An 11135-nucleotide genomic window follows, 5' to 3' on the forward strand; every position below is an offset into this window, starting at 1 on the left:
CTTATTGTGTACATGGAAAATTCATAAGATCTACAAACAATTAGAATCAAGAATTGGACTTAGCAAGATGACTGGATACAAGATCAATATGAAAAATCAATTTCCACATGCCAGACACAAATAGAAAATTAAGTTCAAAGAATCCCTACAGACTATTACAATCAATACTTGAATTTAGTAAGATAACAAATAGATAATTATGATATAGGAAATTAAGAAAGCATGAAAATGCTTAGGAATACATGTAACAAAATTAGTGAAGACTTCTACACTGAAAACTACAAAACATTATTGAGGGAAATTAAAGAAGATCTAAATAAATAGAACTATATGCCATGATCATGGATTGGAAAGCTTAGAATTGTCAACATGCCTTTTTCCCCAAATTTATCTATAGATTGAATGCAATCTTATTAAAAATCCCAGTGGGTTTTTTTTTTGTGTGTGTGTATGTGTGTGTGTAAAATTAAAAAGCCGACTTAAAAGTGAATATGGAGATGCAAGGGGGCAAAAATAATAAGGTGCATTTGAAGAGGAGGAACAACAAGGCTGGGGACCTATACTACTAGACACCGAGACCCACCAAGAAATGACAGTAAGTAGGATGGTGTGATGCTGACCCAAGAATAGACACACTGGCCAGTATAACAGAAGAAAGAATTCATAAACAGGCCTGCACATATATGATCGCCTGACTTGTGACAGTAGTACACTGCAGTACATTGGAGAAAGGACAGTCTTTTTAAATAAATGGTACTGGGTCAATTGAATATCCATATGGAAAAAAATCTTGGCTTCTATTCCACCCCCACACAAAAATCAATTCCCGATAGACTGCAGATGAAAATATGAATGGTATGACAATAAAGATTTTAGAAAAATGTCTGTATGAGTATAGGTAAAGATTTCTTAACTGTGGTGCAAAAACCACTAGTCGTAAAGGAAAAAATTAATATAGTGCATCACATTAATATTAAGAATTTCCAGGTATGGAAAGATACCATGAAAGGAGCAGAAAGGCAAGCTATGGAGTGGAGTTATATTATTTGCAATACATGTATCCAATAAGGGATTCATACACATAATAGAATATATATAGAATAGATATATAATTAATATAATAGAATATATAATAGAATATATATAGAATAGATATATAATTAATTAAATTATATATATAGATATAATATATATAGATATATATTAATATATCTATAATATATAGATATATATTAATTAATTATATATAGAATAGATATATAATTAATTATTATAATTAATATAATAGAATATATATAGAATAGATATATAATTAATATAATAGAATATATAATTGTATAGTATGCAATTTATGTGTATTCATATATTATAATACTATAAATTTTATATAACATATACATATAAAGAGGGCAGCCCCGGTGGCGCAGCGGTTTAGCGCCACCTATAACCCGGGGTGTGATCCTGAAGACCCGGGATCAAGTCCCGCGTCGGGCTCCCTGCGTGGAGCCTGCTTCTCCCTCTGCCTGTCTCTGCCTCTCTCTCTCTTTATGAATAAATAAATAAAATCTTTAAAAAAGGAAAACATATACATAAAGATATAATGTATAAGTACTGTATGCATATATGAATTCTACTGATCAATAAAAAAGCAAGAAAACCAATAGAAGAATAAAAGACTTGAACAGACACTTCCAGAAGAAGGTATCAATATGGTGAATAAACCTATGTACAGAGGTTCAACTCCATCAGCAGGGAATTGCAAAAATAAAACCACAATGCATCGCTTCAGCACACCCACCAGAATGCCTACAATGAAAAAGTAAAAAACATCTAGTGTTGATGGGACAATCATGATCTCTTGTGTGCTGTTGGTGGAAGCGTAAATTGGTAAACCTCAGTGGAAAACAGTGTGGCAATATCTGCTAAATCTGAACATATGCAGACCCCGGTTTCACTTTTAGGTATATTCCCAACAGAAGGGCAAGCATATGTTCACCAGGAGCACAAATGAGAATGTTCATAGAAGTACTTCTTGTGGGACTCCTGGGTGCTCAGCTGTTGAGCGTCTGCCTTCGGCTCAGGGCCTGATCCCAGCATCGGGATCAAGTCCCACATTGGGCTCCTTGCATGGACCCTGCTTCTCCCTCTGTCTGTGTCTCTGCCTGTGTCTCTCTGTGTCTCTCATGAATAAATAAATAAAATATTTTTTTTAAAAAAAAGAAGTACTTCTTGTAATACCTCAGTATTGGAAGCCACCAGAGCTTTCATCAAAGCCAGCTGACTGGGGAGTCTGGGTGGCTGAGTAAGTTAAGCATCTAATTTTTCATCTCAGCTCAGGTCTTGATCTCAGGGTCATGAGTTCAAGCCCCGTGTTAGGCTCCATGCTGGGCTTGAAGCTGACTGACCTGAAGGGGGGTCATGGTCACAAGTAGGAGTCCTACAGCAGAAACTGGCAGAGACCTTCTAGCAGGGGACTGCAGGTCTGAGAGTCTGGAGGGGCAGGGTCACTGGATGCCTGAAGAGATGCCACAGGCATTGCCTCCTCTATTCCCCCATGATGTCAAGTGAGACCACAGAAGCTATTGCCTGAGTTTAAATCTAAGAAGCCCGAGAATAACATGTAAGTGACTGAATTTCTTTGGAATATTTTAGATCAACCTTTTTAAAAATCACTTTCTTGCTTCTCGCTTCTTTTTTAAAAAAAAACTATAATATTTTCCATCTCAACCATTTTTAAATGTACAGCTCAGTGGCATTAAATACAGGTGTGGTGTGCTACCATCATCAAAAGGACTCTTCTCATCTTGTGAAACTGAAACTCTGTCCTCATTCAACACTAAATTCTATTTTCTGTTTTCAGGAATTTCACTACTCTAGAAACCTCATAAAAGTCACACAGTAGTTGTCCTGCGTCTGGCTCATTTCATGAAGCATAATGTCATCAAAGTTCATCCATGTTGTAGCATGTGTCAGGATTTTCTTCCTTTTTAAGGCAGTATAATATACTATGGTATGAATATACCATATTTTGTTTATTCATTCGTCTGTTGATGGACACTTGGGTTTCTTCTGCCTTTTTGGATATTGTGGATAATGCTGCTCTAAGCATGGGGTAAACTATCTCTTTGAGCTTCTGCTTTCAATTCCCTGGGCTGTCTATCTGAAAGTGAAATTGCTGGGTCACATGATGATTTTGTTTCATTTTTAAATTAATTATGGAGAAACCACATATTGCTTTCCATAGCAGCTACACTATATTACATGGAATGTTTTGGATGAGCTTGTAAGTGAAAGGGAAATCCAAGACAGAAGCAAAATTCATTGTAGGAAAACAAAGAAAATTACATTTATTTTCCACACCAGTGTTTGCAGACTAAAGAAATGTATAGCTGCTGTACTAGTTTGAGTGAAGTATTCTGCTTTCTACCTGCTGAAGTTTGAGTTCAATAACTTGCTCCTTTTTTTTTTTTGAGTTTGCATACTGCCCAAAAAAGATGAGTTGCGTAAAGTTTTGCCTTTGCATTCTGTGTCTCAGTATCATGGAAGCATAGCCTTTCCCTTATGTTTTGTGGGATGAGAATTAATCAAATTAATCAAAAGCTTTAACTATGGAACAGTTTTCCCTCCAGATGTCATCCCCCTTGACATCTGTATTGGATTGGATTTTGTGGACCAGCCTGCTTTAAACGTTGTCAGCCCTTTGTTTCTGTTCCTGTGTTCTTCCTACTCCTCTGATTGCTCTCTACCTCCCCCTGTTCCCAAAATGTCAACAAGGGTGTGCCCGTGGCCTTCCTCTCCCCATGGCAGCCTCAGTGAGCCCTATGGCCTGTGATCTGGGGGAGCCCTCGGAAAGCAGAGCAGAGGCAGAAGCCTCTTGACACTGCCATTGCTCTCTGTGGCCAAGTTCCTGGTGTGGCTGAGGGATCGGGGAAAGCTGGGGCTGAGATGACTCAGAGGTTCCTGCCCAGGCAATTGGATGGTTTCTCCATTTGCGAGGAAAAGCAGGAGGAAGGATAGACTCTAGAAGGGCGATAAGAACTTCAGTTCTAGACATGTTGAGTTTGAGCTGCCTGCAGGATACTCAGGTGGCATATGCTGCTGTCCTATCTCTCACATCTACTACCCCAGGCACAGTCCCTCCTGCCAGCACCCTCACCACCTCTCACCTGGCCCAACCAAAAGCCTCCAACTGGCCTCTTTGTCTCCTGGTGTCTACTTCCTCTTCCAAACCACCCTGTGCTGCTGGATTAATCTTCCTAGAACACAACTCATGCCATTATGTTTGTGAGTCATGCAGTACATGCTACCACATGGTCACATCACACACTACCACACACCAGGTATCACACAATACACACCAGCATGGTCACATCATATACCACCCTAGACCATGTGTCACACAAGACACACTACACACAGTCACATCATATACTCTGCTCACACACTACATGCCACACGGTACACACTATCATATCACATGCTATCATATATCACACATTGCATGCTACACACTACCACAAGTCACATTCCATGCTTTCATACATCACACCACTTTACAGAGTTATACACTATGACATAATCATATCTCATATAAAAACTGTTATCCCTTAACAACCTCCAAGACACAGCCTGTCCTCCTATATTAAGTTTAAATTTCCCACCCTAGAATTCCAAATAAATTAGGATGTTTTGGGTTGAAAGACACAAGTTTTGACTTCAGATGTCTTAAACAACAAGGATACTTAATATTTTTTATGCCCAGTTAGATGGGTAACATTAACTCCAGTTTGCAGAAGAGGGAAGCAGAGACCCCCAAATTCTTACCAGACTCATCCAGCACAAAACAGTTAATGCATATTTGAGTCAAGAATTAGCCCCACCTTCTCCGTCCTCCAAGCCCCTACTCTATGCCCTCCTTACACAGCCTGGTTAGTTTATCTTTGCGTATCCATTCCTTTCTCTAAGAGATTAGCTTGAAGGAGATGTTGGCAGATGTCAGGATGAACATGTTTTTCAATTTTGAGCCAGTGAACCCGCTCAGAACCAGAAACTTGGGCCTTGCTCTCAATATCTCCTACCTCTCACCCTGCCATAGCCAGTCTCTCATGGATTCTGTCAAACACATGTCTCTCCAACCCTTCTCACCATCCCTCCTGCAACCACACTGCTAGGCCCACCACATCTCCCTCACTTGGGTAACTGGTGTAACCTCCTGACAGAGCTCCCCACTTTCAACCTTCCTCGCTTATGGGTTGATCTTAGCATGGTAGCCCAAACTAACTTCCTGCAATTCAAATGTGGCCATGCCACCGCCTTCCTCAAAACTTTTTAATGGCCCTTAGGCTGTTGCTTGTCACTTTGGGTGATCTGGCTTACCTTTCCTACCTCACTTATCACCAAATTCCCCTCTCCTTCTGAGCCCTATCTGGAACTTCTTTTGTTTCCTTGAATGTGCCATTCTCTCTTCTGCCTCTGGGTCTTTGTAGATGCTGCTCCCCTTTGCCTGCAACAATCCCAGCTCTGCTTCCCAAAGGCTTTCCTTGATGTTGGAGACTGGGAGAAGTGCTCCCCCAACTTTTCCACAGCACCCTCTGCTGCCCTCTCATGGTAAGTATCTTACAATTATTTACCTGTCTGACTTGGGCTAGACCATGAGCAACATGAGGAAAAGGACTGTGACTAACTTAGTCGCTGAGTCCCGGGGTCTAGCACTGTGCTTGGCACACAGCAGACAGTCAAGTTTCTGCTAAATCAAGAAAACAATTGTATGAAGTGACTCTGACAGATTCACTGTCTTTCTGGGTGAGGTGACAGGAAAAGAGAACCAAAGATGGTAAGTTGACAGAATAAGAAGATACAACCAAGAGAAGGCATCAGTATGAAGAAACAGCTAGGCTTGGAGTTCCAGCTTAGACCTGAAAAGTTTCCAACAGTGTCAGAGAATTTGCAGAAAGTTTGGGCTGAAAAGGCCATCAGCTGTCAGCATGGCTCAGCCCCTCACTTCACAGATGAGGAAATGGACGTTTATCTTATCTAAATCTACAGTGGAACTAATCGAGAACCAAACTCTTTGGTGCTTGGTGGTGGTTATATGCTGAAGCCACATGGTTTCTCAAGATTTCTTGGCTCTTCCTACAGCTGTGGCAGGCATCGGCTCCAGTTCCAGACAGGAAGTTGGCCCGGACACACACCAGCCACATCTGTGCTGTGGTTCCTACAGCCTCCACCACCGACTGCATCTCACTTCCCTCCATAGGCCTGCCCTGGACTCAGAGCACCTAGAAGGCTGCCCTGCTTGGAAGCAGCCTTTGTGCAACCCAGGTAAAATAAATTAACCTCCCTCCCAATTTTCTGTCCTCCATTGCCACGATGACAACATGCTCATCCCTCAGACCTGGGAGTCTCCCGTCTTTTTGTGCCAGAGGCTCACATCAGAATCCTTCCTCCCCTAATCTGATGCTGCTGCCAGGTTTTTTTTTTTTTTGAAAGTGTTCTTTCCTGGTGCCTGTTTATCATTATCAGATATTTCTTCCACAGAATGCTATGTCACACATTTCTCTCCTGGGCACTATTCAAAGCATTTAGGGCAAGCAGTCAATGCTGCTTTAGGAACAGAACTTCTAGAACTCACATGAAAACTAGCCTACTAGAAGCCAGATGCTCACAGGGATGGTCTGCTGAGGCTGGAGCCAGGACTAGGAGATTTTGGTTGACCTTTCCAGCAGACACTAAGTTCTGGAGGGTTGATAAGGAAAGGAAGAGAGAGCTCGAAGCTACTCAGAGGGAGGGATGAAGTCAGTGATTCTGTCTGCCTCTTATAAGTGACAGAGAGGGGAGACTTCACCCAGAAGGTAGAGGTAGACTGTTTGTGGGGGTGAGCTGGGTGGAGTGAGAGATGGCAGACAGAGGGCCTGGGAAGTACTTTCACAAGAGGTTTGAGAACTCAGACCCCGACTTAAGATTCCACCTCCTGTACAAGGAGTGTAGCAGGTGGGAGGAGCAGAGCAAAGCACATGCCCTGAGGCATCCAACTGTGGGGGCCCAGATAGTCTGCTCACTGCAGATGGGAGGGAAGTCACAAACCCATCATCTTGCTGTAGAGCGCCTGGCACATGGCTGTCTGCTGCCCACTGTGAGCTGGCATAGAACAGAAGCCGGCAAACTAGGCAGCCTAAAGCATTTACTTTCTGGCCCTTTAGAGAAAGTTTACTGACGCTGGCATAGAGGGGCTGGCTGCATGGATGCCTCAGAAGAGTATTGCATTGAAGGTATTTCCATTTATGGAATGGCCTTCACGGACCCAGGTTCAGGTTCCCGAATGACCAATGAGGGACCAGACCCTTCTCTTTGAGGTTGTGGGGGGCAGACCCCTGTTGTGAGAATCTACCTCCCAGCATCATCTCATGGGAACTCAGAGGCATTCTAGTGTTTACAACTGGGCTTACAAATACTCTGCATATCCAGGATTTTATTTTTATTTTTATTTTTTAAAAGATTTTATTTATTTATTTGAGAGAGAGAGACAGAGAGACAGAACATGAGCAGGGGGAGAAGGAGAAGCAGGCTACCCACTGAGCAGGGAGTCTGAGTGAGGGCTCCATCCTGGGACCCCAGGATCATGACCTGAGCTGAAGACAGACAGTTAATCAACTGAGCCCCCCCCAGACGCCCCTCAGGGCTTTTTAAAAAATTAAATAGTATTTTTCAGCTGAAAGACTAATACATAACATGTGATTTTTTTAAAAGAAGTTATGCAATGAAGAGACTTCCTTCCACCCAAACTTCCAATTCAAAATAATTACTCTTGAGAGTTTCTCTTGGTATCCTTGTGTGCGTGTATGTCTGTATCTTTTTACTTTATACAAATGGAGGCTCTTGCTGTCTTGCTTTTTTTTTTTTTTAACTTAATAACATAATGAGAAGTTCTTTCTACATCAGCAAATACAAATCTGGCTCCTTTCTACTGTCAGCATTGCATTCCTTTGATGGAATCTACCTCATATGAATGAACTACTCCCTTATTAAAAAAAGTTGTTTCCTGGGGCGCCACAGTGGCTCCAGCAGTTGAGCATCTGACTCCTGATTTCAGCTCAGGTCTTAATCTTGGAGTCGTGTGTTTGAGCCCCATGTTGGGCTCCATGCTGGGTGTGGAGCCTACTTAAAATAAAGTTGTCTCCAGTGTTTGTCTGTTGCAAACAGTTCATTCTTTGTACAATGAATGAATGTAACTGGGGCATGAATTCCTGGCTGTGGAATTGCCAAGGAAAAGGGCAAATGAATTTTAGATTTTTATACATACTGACAAACAGCCCCCGTGAAAAGTCATGAATTGGTATTCATGTTCTCACCAACAATAAATAGGAAATCTTTTCCCCTAACATCTTCCTTAACATTAAGCCTATCATTACCAATTTGGTAGGTGAAAATGACATTCCACTGTACATCATTGAATACCATTGTATAAACTATCAACTTTTATACTTATTTATTGGATCTATCAGTTCATGCATATGTTCATTGAGATGTTAGAGTTTCTCTTTTTAACACCTCCCACAACTCATTACACACACACTCCAGATTATAGGGACTTTATCTATCTCATATGCCCACTGTGTATCCCCAGAGCAAAGCCTAACTATACCTGACATATAGTAGATGGTTAATAAGTATTTGTTAAATGAATGAACTTAAAAAATAATTACATATTAAGACAATTAAGTCCTTTACTTGTCACTATGTGTTGCAAATAATTTTTTTCACTGTCATATTTCCTTGGTTTTGTTATTTATATTTTTTTGCTGTGTAAAGGGTTCACAAAACTTTACATGATTAAGGATATTATTCTTCAATTTCTTTAAAATATATTTTGCCATAATGTATGTGGAATGGCTCAAACTTAAATTTTTCTGCTTTGGTGTGTTTTTAAAGACACTTAAATGACTGGGTGAGAGGGGCACTTGGTGTTATACTATATGTTGGCAAATCACACTCCAATAAAAAATATACACAAAAAAAAGACACTTAAATGGAACTCTTCTAGAATGCCTCTGCATGCTGGTTGACCCATTAAACCTCGTTGTAAGCACATCATGCCTCTATGTCAAGGCGCTGGTTCACATTCCTGAGAGGTAATCTTAACATTGCAGGCTCTTACACTTGGACACAAACAAATTCATAAACTATTCCTATAGTAGGTTTTGTGACAATGGAATGATGGGGCATTGTGATCAATCTGGAACATTGGTTGTTGTAGAGAGAGAAGGTTGGTGTAGAGAGCCAAAGGTGCACAGAGAGAACATTGAAAATTCCAAAGATGACTTTGCTTATTTCATAACAATTCTGGCACTGGCTTGGTTCAGATGTCTTACTTTTAAAATATGTGCAGTTTTGTTTTGGATTTTGCTCATGTAACACATAGATACCAATCCTGATCCGCCTTGCCCCTTGAGATCTGTGGAGGATTGGTCATTGTGAAGCCCACTCAAACGTTTTTGAGAATTCTTGCAAGTATTAAGTTCTCCTGCTTCCTCAACCTCTTCTGCTCCAGCTTATGCATCATTTTCTGTAGGATGCCTCACATGAACCCCAGTGGAAACACAGATCCTTCTCCACTGTCACTGTCCAATCATCAACAGAAATCTTCATGCAAATCTTTGTGTATTTTTTAAAAGATTTTATTTATTTATTCATGAGAGACACACAGAGAGAGGCAGAGACATAGGTAGAGGGAGAAGCAGGCTCTCCATAGGGAGCCCGATGTGGGACTCAATCCCAGGGCCCAGGGATCATGCCCTGAGCCAAGGGCAGATGCTCAGCCACTGAGCCACCCAGGTGTCCCTCCTTGTGCATTTGGTAGAATTTACTGAAGACATTTTGGGTAAGACTTTCTACCATCATGGAGGGACCATCCTTCTATCCACCCTAACCCTATGTCTCTGCATGTCATCCTCCCCACAGGAGTGGCCTAAGAGCTTGCAATTTTTCTCCATCTTTTAAGACAAGTAGCACACCTCTACCTGCTGAAATTTTGTCTAGCAGTAAAAGGAGAGCATGGGTCACCTTTAACACAAAATTTAACACAGAATACCTTTAGTGCCAAATTTTTCCAACAAAGACAGTTTTACAGTTTTGTCCCCAAATAGAAACTTGGTGCTGTTAAGAACATAAAATGTTCTCCACTTGTTGCATTTATGATACATTTTGACAAGCCCACTCTTACTTTCTCCCATTAAACTCCAACTATCATCACATATAACCATCCATGTGCACCCACTTCTCTCCTTGCTTCTCACTATTTCTTGCTATCCATTCTAAAACAACTCATCAACCAATACGAAAGTCAAGTGAATCAAAATGATTGATAGTCTTTGGGGCATGGCTATTTTTTCTTGTTTATTGCAGTGCAGTGATTACAGATGAGGTCTAGAACCACTCCCCTAGTGGAACAGACACTTAATGGGCTTAATGGTTCCTTGACTATTTGAGGTCTTAGGAGAAAGTCCAGACCGGTAGAGAAAAGGCAACAGGTTGAAGGGGATAGTCTAATAATTCCTCTGACATTGGGGGAGTCTACGTAGTCTCAGGCATATAGAGTCCATGCAGTGGACAAGTGAACCAATGACAGCGAATCTAGTAGCTAATCACACAAGGGAGGATTTACCCTGGTGCCCTGGATTATAGGTACTTGTGTATCTACATTGCCAGTGGGGGAGCATCAGTGAAATCTGATGACAGGGAGCAGACTCTTGCCATATTCTGAAAGGCAGAATTGCTGACCCTGGAAGAAGGGTGAAGGAGTCTGAAAAAAAAAAATGAATAGGATGTATAGTCTCCTAAAACTGAAAGTGGAAAAAACCCAAAGGGAAGCTAAACTTAATCAATGAAGTCTCTGGAAGAGGGACCAGCAGACTATAGCCTGTTGGCCAATCCAACCCACCACCTATTCTGTAAAGTTATAGTGAAACACAGCCACATCTATTCATTTGTATATTGTCCAGGTCTGCTAGGTCAACTACAATAGTAGTTGAAGCAGAAGTCACATGGCTTATGAACCCTGAAATATTTACTATCTGTTTCTTCACAGAAGGAAGTTTGCCTATCCCTGCTTTAGAATATGAGCTCCCGAGAACAGAGAG

Source organism: Canis lupus, chromosome 1 (genome assembly GCF_011100685.1).
Source record: "Canis lupus familiaris isolate Mischka breed German Shepherd chromosome 1, alternate assembly UU_Cfam_GSD_1.0, whole genome shotgun sequence".
In the NCBI taxonomy this organism is placed as follows: Eukaryota; Metazoa; Chordata; class Mammalia; order Carnivora; family Canidae; genus Canis; species Canis lupus.